Here is a 21,730-nt window from a genome sequence, read left to right as displayed (position 1 = left end):
TCCTTTTCTGGCGCTGGACGCCAGATTTGGGCAGAAGGCTGGCGTTGAACGCCAGTTTACGTCGTCAATTCTTGGCCAAAGTATGGACTATTATATATTGCTGGAAAGCCCTGTATGTCTACTTTCCAACGCAATTGGAAGCGCGCCATTTTGAGTTCTGTAGCTCCAGAAAATCCACTTTGAGTGCAGGGAGGTCAGAATCCAACAGCATCAGCAGTCCTTTTTCAACCTCTGAATCTGATTTCTGCTCAAGTCCCTCAATTTCAGCCAGAAAATACCTGAAATCACAGAAAAATACACAAACTCATAGTAAAGTCCAGAAATGTGAATTTAACATAAAAACTAATGAAAACATCCCTAAAAGTAACTAGATCCTACTAAAAACATACTAAAAACAATGCCAAAAGGCGTATAAATTATCCGCTCATCAGTGGCAAAGTCCAAGTTTTAGGGTAGATGCTGCCAAAATTTCTACAAAATCTGAGACTTTGTTTGAAACGTTATTTCAAAAATAATGAATTATGCTTTAAATTGAATTATTGTTAAATGAATTATGTTTGAACTTACTTTATTAAGAAAATTATTTTATTTTGAATGTAATTTATTCATGAAAAGAATTATGTTTTAAAGTCGATTTAAATATAAAAATCTTATGTTTTGGAATTTGATTTAAGTAAACAGATTTGGAGGAGTTTTAGTGGGTTTAAAAGAAACTTGAATTTTGATTAACTAATTTCACTTGATGCCGTTTTTGGAAAAGTTTGAAGTATTCTCTAAAACTTTAATTTAGTAAAACTGAAATAATTTCTGAGCCTTTGAAAATAGATTTAAGAATGAAATTGAAATTAATTTTCGGTTTAAATGATTTGGTGTTGGTTTAAGTAAGTGGGCTTTGAAATTGGTTCGGAATATTTGGCTACACGACTTAGTTTTTTTTAAATTCTATTTTATTTATACAAATCAAGAAGCTAAAATTTTAGAAGTTTTCAATGAATTTAAGAAAATGAGTTAGGTTATTCTCCCTTAAAGTCTTGAGACTCTGCTGAGGAATTTTATGACCAAATCCTGATTTAAAAGGAATGATTTATGTAAAAACCGCAACTGATTAACCGCCTAATTAATTAAATTAAATTGTCTAAAATAGGATCCAAAATTTTAGAATGTTAATAAAAAAATTTAAATAGGATATTTGGACTCAGTAGATTTTTCTGAGTTGGAAAATGTAATTTTCTGCAGAAAATTACGTAAAAATGCGAACCGGTAAATTAACCGGCACCGGCTTAAATCTATTCAGTACTATGCAAGAATGATAAAAATAGTAGAAAAGCTTAAGAAAATTATTAGAATTGAAAACTGGGCACTAATTTTAAAGGTTTGGCCCGAAATTGAGCCAAAAAGACCAAAAATGCTAACGGGTTCGACTGGGCCCAAGTTGGGACCAAACGCAACATATAAAAGGTCACTTAAGTGACAAATTCACTCACTTTCAGCATAAGAAGGCTGAAGGAACATGAATGAGAAGAAGAGAGGAAAGGGTTTCACAAACACTATTCACCTCATCACTCATTTGGCCATAGCTTGAGTTACAGAGTTCCGATTTGCGTGCCGTTTGCAGCTACACGAAGCTCTTGCTAAGCCCGTCATTTCTAGCTAGGTATTGTGGTAAACTTCTCTAAAATCTCTGCCTAGTTTTCTACCCTTGTGAAATTTGAATTTTAGGTTTTGTTTTAGAGTGAAATTTTGTGTTTTGGTTGTTTAGGTACTAACCATTAGCGAGGGATTGTTGGGTTTTATCCCAAATTTCAGTGGATAAGGTAAGGTTTCTCAAGAACCCTTGTAAATTGATATATTATGAGTATTAGGTTTTGATTTTTATGAAATATATGTTGTTAGGTTGAACATTGGTGCCTGTTAGAGTTACCTTGGATATTTGGAAGCATTTAGATTAGGATTGGTGACTTGATTTTGGTTGGAAGCTTGGTTTGGACTCAAATTTGGGTTTTTGGGCATATTGAAAATAGGCCAAAGTATGGTTTCGGTTTTCTCTATCTAATATCTAATATTTTTAGACACTTAGGCTAGGATTGAATTAATTGTTGGAAATTGTTGAATTGATAATGTATGATGGTGTTGTTGATTTTGATGAATTATGATGTTGAACTTTGATGTTGTGGTTGATTATTGGAATTGAAGTTGAAAATGATGATTTTGAGTGTTAATAATGAATTGTGAAGTTTATTGATGTTGATAAATGTTAAGGGTAGGGAAATGATGCTTTGAGTGTAAAAATTGAGAATTGGAGGAATGTAAATCAGAATTTTTGGATGAAATTGGTGAAATTGCATGTTAGTAGGTTGTGGAATGAATTGGAAGATGTTTGAATATCATTTAGGTCCAATGAAACTGATTTGGTTGTAGGATATTTGGTATTGCTTGTGAATTTTGGAAGTTTGAGAACCTAATTACTTTTGGTAAAAATCAGTTTTTAGTGAACTTTGACGGATTATAACTTGAGCCTCAATTTTCAAATTTGATAGAAATTTATCTTAAATTAAAGTTCATTTAAAGATCTTTAAATTGGTATAAAGTTTGATGAAAATTAATTTTTGTAGAGGAAGTTATGAACGTTTAACGTTTGGTGATGGCATGCGTAGGCGAGCACCTCATATGCGAGCGTGCCATTCTATTTGGCACCTATGCATACGCAAACTTTCGTATGCGTACACGAGATTGGCAAAATTTTAAGTATCCGTACGCATTCCTAGGGCATGCGTACATATAGACCCTGTTTAGCTGAAATATGATTTTTCTTCATTTTTAAGGGTTCTCTAACTTTCCAAACTCCCTCCAAATGCTGTTTAAGAGTACTATATACTAATTAGGTTCTAATATTACTAAAGATTAGTTAGTGACTTATTTTAGCAAAATTCTACATGAATTTAAAAGACGGAGACTTAGGTTTCTGGAGAACTGAGGATGGATTAGTTGAGTGAAGTGGTAGAGTACTGTAAAGATGATAGGTATGATGAAATTGTAGAGTTGTGGATTTGATGATGCTTGAGATGGGTCTAGGACTCGGAGTGGACTGAGTATTGAAAATGATTTCTGAAAACTATTGAAATATTGTTTTATACTGCTATTGTTGAGATGCTATGCACCTGGCAGGGACGATAGGTTAATCCCGCCTATCGAGGTTGCAGCAATGGCGTAAGTGCGATGGTTCGTCCCGCTTACGTTGAGATGTGAGGTATGCGGCTGAGTATCCTGCTCGCATCCTTTCAGAATCATAAGAGTGTGCGCGGGCACTATATCCCTAGACTGTGTACCGGGAACGATATCCCTGGGGTACCCATTTTATTCGTGACTGAAAGGCAATATTCTGGGGGGATGTGTCGGGTTGGCAGTTGAACTGACGATGTGATATCACAGCCAATAGGGCAGTCATTCATCATGTGTATTTTCTACGTGGTTGTATTCTTTGTTTACTTGCATACCGTGCCTAATTGTATAACATTCTTAATTGCTTTTTGATTTACTTGCTATACCTAATAATTACTTGTGCTTTACTTGTATGAATTACTTGTGTTTTCTACTGGGATTGAGGAGGGTCGAAAGGCGGTGGCGATGGGATCGCATGGAGGTTAGGCTGGTGAAGGTTGTGGGACAGTGGTGAACTGATAGTTTGGAAATTCCCTAAGTTAGTTGACCTGTTTAAGGATTTATTTATCTGTTTTATAAACTTGAATATTTATGATTGATATGAAGTTCTAGGATTGCCTCTGGCATTCTGGAATCTTGTATCTTGCATTACTGGGCACTGTTGCCATATTGAGAACCTCATTGCCTCTGGCATTCTGGAATCTTGTATCTTGCATTACTGGGCACTGTTGCCATATTGAGAACCTCCGGTTCTCATACCATATTCTGTTGTTGTTTTTTAGTTGCAAGTCGTAACCCACCTCGGTGAGTTAGGTGATGGTGAAAGAGTGATGAATCCATATTTGATGAGGATTTTTGGTTGAAATTGAATGGATTTTGATGCCAGGGCATCTTAGGCTAGTTTCACTATCCTTTTTCTTTGTTTTTAATAGGTTTTATACACTTTCTTGAGTTATAAGTAAGCCATTTGGGTAGAAATTCATGCATACCTAAATTCATCCAATTATGATTAATTTGATGCAATTTCATGAGAATTATGCTATAATTATTTGTGTGCTAAGAATGATTAGAATTCTCATGACTTTAGAAAGGCTTTGATGCATGTATTGGTTGATGATAGGTAAAGGAAAGCATGGAGGAAGGTTGAAGAAAGAGCCTGGAAAAGATGGAGAGAAAGCCACATTGGTGGCCAAGTTGGACCACTAATGTCGGCTCAAATATTGGAAGAAAGGCAGAGCAATTCTCTGCATGGTGGCTGATACTCACGTTGGAGGGAGCATTGGACATCCAACGTTAGCCCCAACGTGGTGATGAAAAATACAATTCCGGAGCTAAATGAAGTTTGAGCGACGCGTACGCGTCTATGACACATACGTGTAAAAAAGCAAAATTTTGATATCACGCGCCAGCGTGCGTCACGCGAACGCGTGGAATGGCAAAAATTGACCATCCATGCGTACGCGTGGGTCACACGTACGCATCAAAATTGAACGTTGGAGGTCCAACGTTACCTCACGGTGCCTCCAACGTCCGCGATGCCAAGCCCAGAAATTGGAGTGGAGAATTTTGAATCGACGTGTACGCGTCAGTGACGCGTACGTGTGGATGGAAAAAAAGGCAATGCACGCGTAAGCATGGTGTACGCGTACGCGTGAAGAAGAAAAATCTCAGCCATCACGCGTGAGCATGGTGCACGCGTACACGTGAGGAGGCAAAATCGCAGATTTCACGCTGAAGCGTGAAGCACGCGTACGCGTGGGTTAGCTGAACGTTGGCTCTCCAACGTTGAGTCAAACGCTAATGACAGCAAGCTTTCTGGTTTTTCTGGTTTTGTTCTAAATGGCGTTTGAGTCAATGTTGGCCCTCAAACGTTGACTCAAACGTGAAACATCAGGATTCAAAATTCACACAGATCTCTTCTCAACACCAACAGGAATCAATTGGAGCCATTTTCAACCCAATTCCATCAAGGCCAAAAGCCCAATTCAGGGCTTGAAGATCAATGGAAGAAAGTGTATAAATAGCTTAGAATTTAAGTTAGGAGGATGGGACTTTTTTTTTTTACTTTTGAACTTTTTACTTTTTCTGGGCACTTTTACATATTTTTTATTTTTCATTCTCTGTTTGTTAATTTCCAGAATGTATCTTTCAATTCCAATTTCCATTTTGAGAGCTATGAACAACTAAATCCCATTCATTGGGTTAGGGAGCTCTGTGTAATTCAATGGATCAATAGTAGTTTTTATTCATCTTCTTCTTTCTTTTCTCTTGATTTTACTAGAAAGCTTTTGGTCTTCATCCAATTGGATAGTTATCTTGGGAAAGAAGCTATTCATAATTGGATCTCCTCGAAACCTTGGAAGAGGAACGAGGAGATCATGCTAGAATTGCTTTCTCACATTGGATTAGATTGGGGTTTGGATGGATATCGTGACATCTAATTGTACCAACACTTTGATATATGAATTTGTGTGGTATAATCAGTGACCAAACTTCATCTCTTCCCATGAGCACTTAAATAAAGGAATTGGGCAATTGTTCATGCTTAGAGAGATTAGATTACCAAGGAATTGGGATATAATCACTTAAGATTGCTAAGGAGATTAATGAATGCATTGATTGCGGAAGAGATAAAAATGAATTTGATCCGTAGAATTATACATCTCCTGAACCCAATGAATCCCCATCTCTGATCTACCCATTCTATTTACTTTCTGCTCTTTAATTTCATGCTAATTCCCCCTTCCCATTTAATTTCTTGCAATTTAAGCTTCTGCACTTTAATTCCCTGCAATTTAATTTTCTGTTTCTTTAATTTCTTGCAAATTTAAGTTTCCCGCCAATTTTACTTTCTGCAATTCTCAATCCGATTTTGATTTCGCTCAACTAGAATAATTCACCAATTATAATTGATCGATCTACTAATCCCTGTGGAATTTGACCTCACTCTTTTGTGAGTTTTTACTTGACGACAATCCGGTGCACTTGCCGGTAGGAAATTGTTGAGAGACAGTTTTCGCGTATCAAGTTTATGGCGCCGTTGCCGGGGATTGGTTTTGTATGGACAATTACTAAATTGGAGGATAACTAGATTGAGCACTTTTCTTTTCTTTTGATTTCTTGAATACCAATTTCTTCTATTACATTTAGTTTCTGCAAATTTTAGTTGTTTTTTCGTTAATTTTACCTTACTTCTTTATTTTCTAGCAAGCTAACCCACTAACCATTTGATAAATTACTCTAACCAAGCTAACTATACTCTGTTTTAGTAGACTCTACACTTTCTGTTTCTTGTACTTGTTCATTGTATGATAGGTAGGAGAAAGGAAACTTCAACTTCTTTTGATAGTGAACCGAAAAGAACCTTCCTGAGATTAAGGAGGGAAGCAAGAGGAAAAAGGGTTGTTGGTGCAGAAGAATAGGAGGAATACTTTGATATAACCCTGGAGGATGATATGGAAAACCATCATGAAGGAGAGGTGAACAATCATGCTAGAAGAGGTGGAGCCAACCCTGCTGGGCAAGAGAGAAGAGTTCTGGGATCATACATCAAGCCAAATCCGGGAAGTTGTGGTAGTAGCATTCAGAGGCCAACTATCCATGCTAACAATTTCGAATTAAAGCCTCAGCTCATAACTCTTGTCTAGAATAACTGTTCTTTTGGGAGTAGTGCACAAGAAGATCCTAATGAGCATCTCACTAAATTCCAAAGGATATGTGATACAGTTAAATCTAATGGTATTCGTCCTGACACCTATAGATTGCTACTGTTTCCATTTTCTTTAAGGGACAAAGCATCAAAATGGATGGAATCATTCTCCAAAGAAAGCTTGACAACTGAGGACATGTCATCATGTCATATTTTTCTATGGTTTTTCATACAAGAAATTAATGATTAGTGCTTAAATATTGAATGCTTTTGTGCTTAAAAGGTATACTTCTTTGATCTTTTAATTTTTTAAACTTTGTAGGAAATAAGTGGAAAAAGAAGCAAAGAGCACAAAATAAGCTAAAAAGGAGAAAAGAGGAATTCTTGGGCACACTTTGAAGCCTTAGGCCACGCTTTTAAAAGCGTGGCCCATGATTTAAACCAAGGAATTTAATCATATTCTTAGCGCGAAAACGTCACGACGCGCACACGTACACGACGTACACGCGTCGAGCAAGGAATTTTGAAGACCCACGTGTACGCGTGCATGACGCGTACGCGTGGATGTAATTAGCATATATTTGCAAAGAGAACGCTACGTTGCATAAGTGAACATTTTCAGGTAAGTGAAAATTTGGAGGCAAAGTTTTGCAAATGACGCGCATGTGTGCTTGACGCGCACGCGTCAATGGTGCACCCAGGACAGAGCTCGCGCACGTGTGGCTGGCGCTGAAGCATGGAAATGAGATTTCTCTACCCACGCGCACGCGTACATGACGCGCACGCGTGGAGTAGCATTCACTAAGCTAACGTAGCGCTCATTAAGAGAACGCTGCAAAGGACGCGTATGCGTGTGTGACGTGTACGCGTCGATGGGCAAAATTGCAAAAGCACGCGCAAGCGTGCAGGACGCGTACGCGTGGGTGCCCGAATGCTCCGTTCTCTAAATGAACGGTACGCTCTCTTGGAAGCTGCAACTCTACTCAATTTGTCTGATTCCAAGCCCAATTGAAAATTCAAAGCAAGAGAGCCCAGTATCATAACTCAAATGCACAAGAGATAATTAGAATAGGAATTTCATTTGATTTGTAATTTGTTTGCAATTTCATTTTCATTTTGTAAAGCCTATATAAAGGCATCGGTTTCATTTCAAACAAACACGCACAATAGGATTAGGAGTAGAATAGAGGCTCAGGCTGGGGGATTAGAGACTCCAGATCTCTCTTGGAGGATTAGAGACTCCAAATAGCTTAGCATAGTTTGATACACTTTTATCTTTCTGCATTTGTTACATTTCAGTATTGAATTCAATTTAAATCTTCCTGCAATTCTGTTCCTCTGCAATTTACATATGAGTTCTACAATTTACATTTTAGTTTGCTTCGAGCTTTATTTACATTTCATGCAATTAAAATCTTCTGCAATTGTTCTGAATTTTACTGCTCCATTTAATTTCCCTGCACCCAATTCCCTTTACACTTGATGCAATTTACGTTTTTTGTCACTTAAGCTTCTGCTGATTTACATTCTGCAATTTACATTCACTACAATTTACTTTCTATTGCTCTAATTTTCACTCAATTCACCACTGTTAGCTTAACTAGACTAATCACCTCTCTAAAGTTGCTTGATCCATCAATCCCTGTGGGATCGACCTCACTCTTGTGACTTATTACTACTTGATGCGACCCGGTACACTTGCCGGTGAGTTTGTGTGGAAATCTAATTTTCACTCATCAAGTTTTTGGCGCCGTTGCCGGGGATTGATATATATCGACAATGATTAAGTGGGTGAGAATTCTAGATTAAGCATTTTCTTTGTTTTTGTTCTTTTTAATTTTCTGTTTTAAATTGATACCAAGGTGTTTGAGTTTTTGCCTCACTAAGAAATTCTTCTCTGAGACATGAATTTTAATTTTCATTGGTGGTGTGTTTTATAAAATTCAAATGGAGTTTAACTCATCTTTTGATCAAACAAATTTTATGGAATACTACTCACCACCACATAATGATTCACATCAGTATCCTAATAGTGGCTGGGAGTATCACCAAGAATTAACAGATTTTGAGCAACCCAATCAATGGGGATATGCTTCAAAAAATGATCAAGACAATTTCATGAGATATTACCCACCACCACAAGATGATTTAGGTCATTATCCTCATGGTGACTGGGAATATCAACAAGGAATGAGGGAGTATGAACAATCAAGTGAAATGAACTATTTTCCAGAGCCACAAAGTGACTCATATTGTGATGACACTGACATAAATTATGTCTGGGAAGGGAATTGCAATGATTCACATTTTAATCATTCAAAGACATTTTCACTTGACTATGCTGTCAATACATACATGGAAGATTGTTCCTCCATGCCACAAAATAATCCACATTGTAATGAATTCTACAATGATTCATATTGTGGATGGGAGGATCAAAACCAAAAAGCGTTTGACAGTTCATACTCCACTTACCAAGAGCCATCCTCACTTGAGCAACCCTTCAATTCATTCATGAAAAGTTGTCAAACCTCACCTCCCAGTTTCTCATTTGAAAACTCTTCATCACTTGATTATGCCTCAGCACAAGATTCTTTCCATACCACTCAAAACAACTTCACCACAATACCCACATGTCCAGAAACTCATTCTTAGCCTTCATCTCTTGAGCTAGCATTTTAACAATATCTACAAACATCCATAGACTCTTGGAAAGAACAAGAAACCCTCTGCAATAAAATGGATGGATATTTAGAGCAGGCAAGGAAAAACAAAGAAGTACTAAACAAGGAAGATGAAGACCAATTGGTAGATGTGAAGAAGGAAGTGGAAGAAGAGGCCCCTGCATCAAGTGAAATTTCAATGAAACAAGAGGAAGTGGAAGAACAAGAAAGTGAGGAAGACAATCAAGGAAGTCCATACCCAAGTGAGGTAGAAAGTTGAATAGAAGAAGGTCTCATTGAACCACCAATTCAAAAGACTTTTGATGAAGATAAAGCTCCAACAATCACACAACCACCAAGTCTTGATATCCAAGAAGTGAAGGCAACTAACAAGAGCACCGAGAAGAGGATTGTGACCAAGATACCAATGACAACATTCAAGAAAAGGTCAACTGTAAACAATCCTACCCCTGATCCAGCAAGCAAGCTAAAACAAGCAACTTACAAAAGGAAGCTTGCTGAGGAGAGACCAAAACAGGGGACAATAGATGAATCTTCTCCCCCCTTGAGGTCATTCCTCTTAACAAACTGGAAGAAGAGGAATAAAGTGAAGAACAACATGTCAAGCTAATGACACTAAAAGAGTGCTTGTTGGGAGGCAACCCAACCATAGGTAACATTTCATTTCTTTGCTTTGTTTACTTTCTCTGTCTGCTTTGTTTAATTTCAATAAATTGGCATATGATTACATTCTAAGTTTGGTGTTGCCCTGCAACAGTTTGTTTTCAATCCTTTTGGATAATTGCATCAAATCAAAAAATGAAAATGTCACATTAAGATTCTAAGTTTGGTGTGCCACTTATTTTCTATGCAATTTATTCAGCAACACCACTTGTCTGCATAATCATAATGCCTTTGCAGTGTTATCTTCCTTTTAGTTAGACAATTTTAGTTTTCTCTTTATTTTAGTCATTTTCCTATTTTTAATGCTTTCTCTTATTAACTGTTTTTGTTAATACCTCACCAAGAATTCCCTATTCATGACAGATTCTTCGCTTGGTGATTGTATTTGACATATAACAGTTCCCTTTGTTTAGTTTTAGTTCAAATAAATTGATATATGGTTGCATTCTAAGTTTGGTGTTGCTGTGCAACAAAATTTGTTTCCAATCCATACTGGATACTTGCATCAATTCCAAGTGAAAGTGTCACACTAATTTTGGTGTGCCACTTATTTTTTATGTAATGTATCATGCACACCCTCTTAATTTTGCAATCACAATGTCTCTGTTTCGTGTGCCTTGATTGTTATCTTAAATTTTGCTTGCTTAAAACACATGTACTACTAATATTTTTATTGTGTAAGACATTCATGGTCCATTTTAGACCTCATCACCATTGTTCTAATTGTTGCTTGAGGATGAGCAAACACTCTAAGTTGGTATGGGAAGGGGAAGAATGGGAGGAAAAGGACAACAACAGTGAAGATGAACTACAAGGTGGTAACGCTCCTTTCTCCTCCTAACTACTTCCAACACTATAAATTGCATGATTTTCTTTATCTTCTCTGTATGCATGTGTGGTATGAATAAGCATAGCCTGAATTTTGATTTGTAACATCTTGCTGTGACATTATGACTACCAACTTGAATTCTGTGAGTTCAAAAGCAATAAAATATCATGATCATAAACAAACAAGGAATTAAAGAAGAATTTAGCATGAGCTTACAAGTATTGGAAGGCTAGTATGATTAACTGTTCCTCAATTGCATTAGATTTTATTTAATTGAAATTTTCATCTAGGAAATTTTATGAAATTTTTGAAATCATGAAAACCTTGAAGAAGCAAATGCAGTTAAGGTAAGAAAAGCAAAAGGGAAAGAATGAGAAAGCTGAAGGCTCTGAGTACCAATAACAATTCAATTGTTAAGTACTTGTGGTGTTTATGTATCAGGAAAAAAGCTTGAAAACAAAACACTTAGAGTCAAGGCTAGGCTCAAGTGCAAAAGCACTCCCTCAAAGCTCAAGGCTCTGAGCATCAATAATTAGAGTGTAAAGAAAAGAAACAAATGAGCTTAAAGAAATCCTCTAATTAAATGCTTGTGGTGCTTATGTATAAAGTGGTAATACTTGAAAACAAAGCATTTAGAGTCGTAGTTTTGTTATCAACTCATGGGGCAAAGCACCCAAAAAGAGAAGCTAATAAGAGAATGTGAAGCTTGTTTCAAGGAAGAAATATAAGGAAAAGATTTCATAAAATGAGCTAGATAAAAGCATCAATCATTTACATTTCTTTTGTGATTGTAGAATGCATAGAAAACTAGCCTACCATGAACATTAACTTACTATTCTTCTCACCTTGGCTTGTCAAAACTTACTGCATGATTCTTTTCTTGCTTGGGGATAAGCAAGGTTTAAGTTTCGTGTTGTGATGACATGTCATCATGTCATGTTTTTCTATGCTTTTTCATACAAGAAATTAATGATTAGTGCTTAAATATTGAATGTTTTTGTGCTTAAATGGTATACTTCTTTGATCTTTTAAATTTATAAACTTTGTAGGAAATAAGTGGAAAAAGAAGCAAAAAGCACAAAATAAGCTAAAAAGGAGAAAAGAGGAAATCTTGGGCACACTTTGAAGCCTTAGGCCATGCTTTTAAAAGTGTGGCCCATGATTTAAACCAAGGAGCGCTCTTAGCGTGAAAACGTCACGATGCGCACGCGTACACGATGCGCACGCGTCGAGCAAGGAATTTTGAAGACACACGCGCACGCGTGCATGACGCGTACGCGTGGATGTAAGTAGCGTTCATTTGCAAAGAGAACGCTACGTTGCATAAGTGAACATTTTCGGGCAAGTTAAAATTTGGAGGCAAAGTCTTACAAACGACGCGCACTTGTGCATGACGCGCACGCGTCGATGGTGCACCCAGGACAGAACACGCGCACGCGTGGCTGGCGCTGAAGCATGGAATTGAGATTTTTCTACCCACGCGCACGCGTACATGACACGCTCGTGTGGAGTAGCGTTCACTAAGCTAACGCACCGCTCATTAAGAGAACGCTGCAAAGGACGCGTACGCATGGGTGACGCGTACGCGTCGATGGGCGAAATTGCAAAAGCACGCGCAAGCGTGCAGGACGCGTACGCGTGGGTGCTCGAACGCTCCGTTCTCTAAATGAACGCTACGCTCTCTTGGAAGCTGCAACTCTGCTCAATTTGTCTGATTCCAAGCCCAATTGAAAATTCAAAGCAAGAGAGCTTAATATCATCACTCAAAGGCACAATAGATAGTTAGAATAGGAATTTCATTTGATTTGTAATTTGTTTGCAATTTTATTTTCATTTTGTAAAGCCTATATAAAGGCATCAATTTCATTTCAAACAGACACGCACAGTAGGATTAGGAGTAGCATAGAGGCTCAGGCTAGGGGATTAGAGACTCCAGATCTCTCTTGGAAGATTAGAGACTCCAGATAGCTTAGCAAAGTTTGATACACTTTTATCTTTCTGCATTTGTTACATTTCAGTATTGAATTCAATTTAAATATTTCTGCAATTCTGTTCCTCTGCAATTTACATTTGAGTTCTGCAATTTACATTTGAGTTTGCTGTGAGCTTGATTTACATTTCATGCAATTAAAATATTCTGCAATTGTTCTGAATTTTACTGCTCCATTTAATTTCCATGCACCAATTCCCTTTACACTTGATGCAATTTACGTTTCTTGTCACTTAAGATTCTGCTGATTTACATTCTGCAATTTACATTCACTGTAATTTACTTTCTGTTGCTCTAATTTTCACTCAATTCACCACTGTTAGCTTAACTAGACTAATCACCTCACTAAAGTTGCTTGATCCATCAATCCCTGTGGGATCGACCTCACTCTTGTGAGTTATTACTACTTGATGCGACCCGGTACACTTGCCGGTGAGTTTATGTGAAAATCTAATTTTCACTCATCAACAACCTGGGACGATGTAATGAACAGATTCTTGACAAGGTTCTACCCTCCACAAAGAGTAAACAGGCTAAGAACTGAAGTGCAGACATTCAGACAGCAGGATGGTGAAACTCTTTATGAAGCTTGGGAGAGATTCAAGGATTTGACAAAGAAATGTCCCCCTGATATGTTTAACGAGTGGGTGCAAATTCACATCTTCTATGAAGGGCTGAATTATGAATCAAGAAAAGTTGTAGATCACTCATCTGGAGGTTCTCTAAACAAGAAGAAGACCATTGAAGAAGCCATTGATGTTATAGAGACAGTGGCTGACAATGAGTATTTTTATGCCTCAGACAGAAGCAACAACAGGGGAGTCTTGGAATTAAACCATATGGATGCAATTGATAAACCCATATTTTATGATATATTTTGTGCTCAATTTAAGTGATTTATTCAATCCTTCACTCACTTATTCATGTTAATTGCATGGTTTTACTTTCCCTTCCTTATTATGTGATATACGTGAAAAACATGTTTCCTACGCTTTAAAAATATTAATTTTAATTACCCTTTATTACCATTTGATGCCGTAATTTGCGTGTTAAGTATTTTCAGATCTCCTAAGGCAGGAATGGCTTAGAGGATAGAAAGGAAACATACAAAAATGGAAGGAAAGCACAAAAATGGAGTTTTGAAGAAAATGGCAGCGACGTGAACGCATGGGCGACGCAGCCGCGTGCCTAGCGCGAAAAGGCAGCAACGCGAACGCGTGACTGACGCAGACGCGTGACAAGGAAAACTCCCAGATGACGTGACCGCGTGACCCACATGGACGCGTGACAGACGCCACGTGCAGAAACTGCAGAAAACGCCCCCAGCGATTTTTGAAATCCTTTTTGGCCCAGATCCAAGTCCAGAAAACATAGATTAGAGATTATAAAGTGGGGGAATGCATCCATTCAGGGGAGATCTTCAATAATTCACTTTTCATAATTTAGATGTAGTTTTTAGAGAGAGAGGTTCTCTCATCTCTCTTAGGTTTTAGGATTATGATTCCTCTTAAAGGATTTAGGATTTCAACTCTTTATCAGGTTCAATATTCCTTTTATATTTTTATTCATTCTAATGCTTTTATTCGTATCTGAATTATGTTACCAAATTGGCCTATGAACTCTTTATGTTTAGATTGATTTTCTATTTAATATAATTTGAGGTATTTCAGAATTATGATTGCTTTCCTTTATTTATATAAATAATTTAGATTTTTCCCTTTTGGCTTTGGTTGATTAATTGGTAACTCTTGAGTTGTCAAACTCATTGTGATTGATAATTGTTATCTTTGCTGATTGATTTAAATTCCTATAACTCTAGTCTTTCCTTAGGGGTTGACTAGGACTTTAGGTGTTAAATTGATTTATCCACTTGACTTACCTTCATAGTTAGAGGTTGACTTAGTGGGAGCAAAATATAATTCTCATCACCATTGATAAGGATAACTAGGATAGGACTTCTAATTTTCATACCGTGCCAAGAGTTTTATTAGTTATTGATATATTAATTATTTTATTTTTCTTGTCAATTAAATTACTTGTTCAAACCTTTTTAAAACCCAAAAACACTATTTTTCATAACTAATAATAAGAACACCTCCCTATAGTTCCTTGAGAAGACGACCCGAGGTTTGAATACTTTGGTTTATAAATTTTATTGGGTTTGTTACTTGTGACAACCAAAACGTTTGTACGAAAGGATTTTCTGTTGGTTTAGAAGCTATACTTACAACGCGATCATATAATTGTGAATTTCTTTACCAATAGGAAATCAGTTCGTCAAAATGGCGCCGTTGCCAGGGAATTGCAAACGTGTGCCTTATTATTGGTTATTGTAAATATTTTTCTTTTGCTTGTTTATTTGTTTCTGTTTTCATTTTAAAATCTTATTAGCTACCATGAGTTCTCATCCCCCTCGCTTTGAGTTTGGTTCTAATATTGTTGAAGGAAATAAAAGCTATAGCAGGAACATGCATCAAGGTCAGAACAGCCAAAGAGGGATGGAGCCACGAGGACTTGATCAACCCTTTAGGTAACAACACCCTCCACAGTATCACAGACGACGACCATTCTATAATGCATGCCTAGGTAATAGATACGGTGGATCCCTCTGTAGTTACCAACAAGTTCCACCCTGTGCTTATGAATCACCATCTCAACATAGCTTTGAACCACCACACTCACAAGTTCCTTTTCACCATTCACCACCGTATGACCCTTATCCACCACAATTCCAATCTAATTACTCCCAAGAACCACCACCGCAACATTCACCATCCCCATATCCTTACCAAGAAGAACCACCTCTGTATTATGAGCCCTCTCTCCCAACCAATGAACCCTCATATCCACCCCAATCTCCAATGGATGACAAACTTCGTGTTCTTCTTCAAGGGCAAGCGAAGATGCAAAGGGATGTGCTGGAACTCCCTACTGCCTTAACCGAGGTGGTAAATAAATTAGCTTCCCAACATCTGAGCACTCAGAGTACTCCCATGGCTACATGTGGAGAATCAAAAGCAGAGCGTAGCATGAAGGAGACACTAGAAACTTCGGTGGACAATGAGGAGCATGGCTTTGTATTGGAACAAGTGGAGGAAGCCATAATAGTTATAGAGGAAGAAGTGGTTGAAGATTTAGGAGATGCTGAACCTCTATGGGAATCAAGAACTGTAAAGGATTCCGCCGAGAAGTTCGAATTTGATGCCAAGGAGGATAGTGCACAACCTCCAAGGCATATACCTTGTGAAAAATTGGACGGAAAAGACCAAGAAGTTGATTCCATTGGCAGTGATGATCATGAACTCACATCTGCAACTGAACTCCTTGAGCATGAAGAACCATATCCAAGTGAATACGAAGATGATGTCGAGGTAGATTTCTCTCAACCTCCAACATATGACTTGAGTGACGAGGAAGACATAGAAGACTTTGATCAGGACGCAGTTGCAGTTGAAGAATTTTGCAAGGAAGTGAAGGAATTCCCAGAAGAATACAAGGGAGTGGAGCTTACAGAACCACTGAAAACACCTATCCCAAGGCCATTACCACCTAATACAAGCTTCAAGTGGGTACAATCCTTAACCTTTATCTTTACTTTTCCACTTGAATATGGTTTTCTTGAAACAGATGGCCAGCTTAGAGCTCTCTGCGGCTTTAAGAATAAGAGGGAATGGCTCGTACTCAGAGCTGGTGTTCAAGATTCAATAAGGTTCCACGCTTCAATTCGAAGTGCAAGGATTGGTGTCAAGTTCAATTGAATGGGTCTCGGAAGGCGTTTGGTCATCTTAGTGAGAATACAACTTCCAAACCGTCCGGCTGGAAAAATACAATTCCAGACAAAGGCGGGTGCAAAAGCAAGGTTTGGGATCCTGGAATCTGTTCTGACATTCAACACCCCAGGAGCCTAAGAATCTGTTTGAAGCTGCTCAAAGGCTTTACGTGCCTAGTTTGGGACCCCGGAGGCTGTTGGAATTCCAAACACTGGTGGAGATTTTTGGATGAATTCAAGCATAAGCCACCATAACAGGAAGCTCATCAAATGTCCAACTTAAGGACTTTAACTAAAAGTGCTAGGTGGGAGACAACCCACCATGGTATGATCGTTTATTTTTCAATTTTATTTCGTGTTGTTTGTTTTTATTTTATTTTAATTTCATTGAACCTGGAATTATTCATAGCATCTACATTAGCATTGCATACTGCATAATTGCATAATTGCATAAAAAAAAAGAGATCACCCCACGTGAGCGCGCAGGCCACGCGTGGGCGTGAAATGGATATCGGCGTAAAGATCCAACGCCCAGAAAGTTGGGCTGGAATCGTGCGGCTGGTGTGCGTTTAGCACAAAACGGCCCACGCGTTTGCGTTCCTGACGCGAACGCGTCACTTGCAAAACACTCATCCCACGCGAAAGCGTGAGCGATGCCTCCGCGTCTCGTGGATATTTTGGCCCCTAAATGGAAATAGAGAGTTGCGCTGAAACGACGCTGGAAGTGTGCGTCTAGCACAATTCACAGCGACGCGTTCGCGTGCCTCACGCGTCCGCGTCACCCATCTTTTACCCAACCCATGCGACTGCGTCGATCACGCGACCGCGTCAAACCCATTTCACCCTAGTCACGTGATCGCGTGCTCCACGCGTTCGCGTGGATTCAAAAATACTAACCCCCTTCACGCGAAACCCTACCCGTCGCGCCCCCATACCCCTCTTCTTCTTCTCTTCTCTGCAACCCCCTCCCTCCTCTGCCACCCAACCACCGCCGCCCTCCTCTGCGACCACCACCACCGCGGCCACCACCCCCAACCATCCAGAACCGCCGCCAACACCCTCGCCCCCCTTCTTTTCACCGCGATCACCACTCCCCTCCACCATTAAACCCTACCCGAAGCCCCAACCACCAAACCGCCACCGCAGCGCCGCCTTCCACCACCACAACCTTCGACCCAATCTCCTCCCTCACCCCTCCCTTAAACCTAACCTAACACCACCGTGCCGCCGTGCTCCCTCCCAGTGCCACCGCGTCACCACCACCATCTCTCTGCCTTCACCTCTGTTCATCCACATACCAGGTCCCGCCGAACACCGATTTCCCTATCATCCGTAGTTAATTGCATATTTTTCTATTTCTTTTCAAATTAGGATAGTTAGAGATGCATGTTTGTAGTGGATTTTAGGTGGTTAGGTAGCTAGGATGTGGTTAGTGGATTTATGCCTGATAATTGCACCGTTCTTGTTACTTGTTTTACCTATTCTGTAATTTTTGACCTGGCTGTGATGTTAATACTGTTTATATGCCGTTCTTTAATGTTTCATGCTGTTGTTTAGACTATTCCTTACTACTCCTATTGTTGTGACTCTTTGCAGCGCTTTTTAATCTCATATGAACTGTTTTTCTTGCTGTTTATTACCCGGGAACATCCAATTTTAGCCGGAATGCTGCCCAATTTTCTAGAAATGGTTTCATTTTTTCTCATTCATGTATTGGTTTTGGCAATTTTGAATTTTGCATTACTTCACTATAATCAAACCAATTCATGAATGTACGGGCTTACATTCTTATTCCTTTCGATTCCCTGGTTAATAATTTGCATTATTGATGATTTTATTTTAATTTTAGCTACTCCTGTATCTATATGAATTATCATCAATAACCTAATATCCTTGCTTGACTATGAGTTGATTATTCTTTAAACTTGTGAAATTTATTGTTAACTAGGAAACTATTATCATTCCCCCTACTTTAACTTTCTTTTTACTAACTCACTGCTTTCCACTTTCTTACCTCCTTTTTACTCACTAACCACTTTAAATTTCTAACTCATGGCATAATCTTTGTTTTTCCTAATTAACATGAATTCTACTTATAATATATTTTGGATTGTGATTTTCCATCTCAGATTTTTTTTAACTCAAATACAGTCCAAAATGTACATATATTTAACTCATTTCATGATTCTACTGCTCGTTTGCCTTTATGCTTACAATGATAAATCCTATTTGCCTACTTGTTTTCCTGTTTTTGTTCTTCAATTATATCCTGGAATTTCTACTTTTCAGGATGTCTGACCCTCAACGCAAAGGAAAAGGCAAAGCAACCACTGGTAAAAGGAAAAGAGGCGAATCCTCTATGTCCATCCTTGACATTTTGCATGATGACTCCTGGCGGGAAAAGCACTTTACCCCGCAAGAGAAGGCTGACCAGCTCCTCACTGCCACAGATCCAGTTAAATTTGCAAACAGATACTGTGAGCTAAAGTATCCAGTGTTTGCCACTTCTAGGAACCTGTACCTGGAAAGAACTCTAAAAATTTCAGAAGAACTACAGCAGTACACCTCCGAACAGATAAAACAGAGAGGCTGGTTCTTCTTGGAAAGAAACTTGACAGAGGTCAATGCTTCCTGGGTCAGAGAATTTTACTGTAACTATTTCAAGACTTCCCTGGATGCAGTGCACCTCAGAGGGAAACAGATTTTGGTCACTAAGGAAGCTATTGAGGACATCCTCCACCTTCAGCCTAAGTCAGATCAGCCTGCAGTTACCAAAAGGCTGAAGAGGATATGAGATTTATGAGATTTGACTGGGATGTTGTCAAGCAGAGAATAGCCCTTGATCCTACTGTCCCTTGGCTCATGGGAAAGAACACAGTGATGCCTAAGGGAATCAAGCTAATTTACCTGAATGATGAGGCTCGGCTCTGGCACCAGATTTTGAGCAACTATGTGATGTCGAGCACTCATGAGACAGAGCTGCTCGCTGCTATGATCACCCTCATCTGGTGTGTGATGGAGGGTAAGTACCTGTATCTTCCACGTTTCATCAGGCATTACATGGCCAGGGTCCATGGCAGAGGCACCATTCCTTTCCCTTATTTGATCACCCAGCTAGGCCGCCGAGCTGACGTGCCTTGGGAGCTGGCCGATGCGAAGCCAACTACTGCAGATTGCAAGAAGATAATCCTGCACAGCAGGAAGTTTCAGGCTTTAGGCTACAGACCCCATTCCTCACCGCTTCTGCTGAGGTAGCCACATCTTCAGCTGCCCCTTCTGCATCCACTACTGCACCAGCCCCATCCACTGCACATCCACCTGCTCCTGAGCCCATTTATCATTTGGTGCATCGACTCTTCGCCCGCCTGGATCGTATGGAGCGTCACAACAAGTGGCGCTATGAGCACCTTAAGTTGATGATCCGATCCGGCAGCGACATCCCCTCCGAACCTGACACCCCTTCTGATACATCTGAGGCGGAGGCGAGCGATCATGAGGCGGAGACACATGCCCAGGCTGAGCAGGCAGGACTAGAGTAGGCTGCGCCACATCACGAGGAGCACCACCAGCTACAGGCCGCAGATCCGGAGACCCCTCTACAGTCAGCACCTCCACTGCAGCAGACAGATCCTCCTACACTTATCCAGTCTGCAGACCTTCAGGCCACCACAGAGACTCAAGCAGTCCATCCTTCCGGTGATGACACTTCTTCACACCAGCTTGAGTGAGCATCGAGGACGATGCTATATTTTAAGTGTGGGGAGGTCGCCATCCCTGGCTTATCTTTTTGGTGAACCACTACAGACTCTTCTATCTTATTTTGTTTATTTTTATATATTTTTATTTTTATTTTTATTTTTTTAAGTACTTGCACATTGTTCTTTTGCTGTATTTTTAATTTATTTCCGTATTTTGCACTTTAGTTTATATCTTAGACATTTAGTTTAGTTTGCAATTCTAAACTTATTAGTTATAGAATATGTGGATTCATTAGTATAGTTTACCCTTTTAGCATATAATAGTTTGATTTAATTGAAAATAAAAAGAAGTAAACTAGAGACTTTAACATAATCAAACATCCACACACCTTGTATATATAGTATTACATGTTAGTTAGTTAACAATATTTTTTCAAGGAGGAACATTAAGATTTTAAGGGCCACCCTAAGATTTACATTGAGTTGAATAGAAACTCTTGATTTCCACTTGCATGACATGTATAACTGATATATGATTTTTGAGCTGGAGAACACACATCCTGTGAGTTTTGAGCTTAATTGTATGGTTACATTCAAACCATAAATTTCATTCCTGTGTGTTTTGCCCTTCTTTTTCATTCTGGTGTTATTTACTTTGTTTTAATCTATATGTCCATTATAGAATATAGATACATACCAAGAGATGATTGAGGCCATCATTTGAATCTTTCCTGACTTATCCCAAATTAGCCTATCTTTTACATCACCCTTGTTAGCCCCCTTGAGCTTTTTAATCCCCTCTCGTTCTATAACCACATACTAGCCTTAAGCAGAAAAACAAAATAAAAATCCCAAGTTGAATCCTTGGTCAGCTTAAGTTAGATATTGTGTATTATTTAAATGTGGGAAATTTTATGGGAACATGGAATGATAGAAAAAGTGGGAAATTGGAATTGAAAAAAGTTATTTGAATATTTGGAAAGCATGCTCATGTGAAACCAAATTAATTAAAATACCATGTGCATAAAAAAAACTTTTAAGTAATTAAATAAGGGGATACAAAAATTACCTCCAATGCAAAATCCCAAGAATCAATACACATGGGACAAAATTTAAAAGTAAATTTGATACATGAGCATGTAACACAAAAGTGGGAAGAGTTTGGGTAGCTAGGTAAAGCGCTTTAAATTATATAAAGTATGTATGTTAGGTAAGATCTTAGACTAATCAAGGATTCACTTTGTTAGCTCACTTAGCCTTATACATATACCCTTACCTTTACCTTGGCC

The sequence above is a fragment of the Arachis ipaensis genome, chromosome B01 (genome assembly GCF_000816755.2).
Source record: "Arachis ipaensis cultivar K30076 chromosome B01, Araip1.1, whole genome shotgun sequence".
Classification (NCBI taxonomy): Eukaryota; Viridiplantae; Streptophyta; class Magnoliopsida; order Fabales; family Fabaceae; genus Arachis; species Arachis ipaensis.
The sequence above is the reverse complement of the archived record's forward strand: the minus strand, read 5'-3'. Positions refer to the sequence as shown.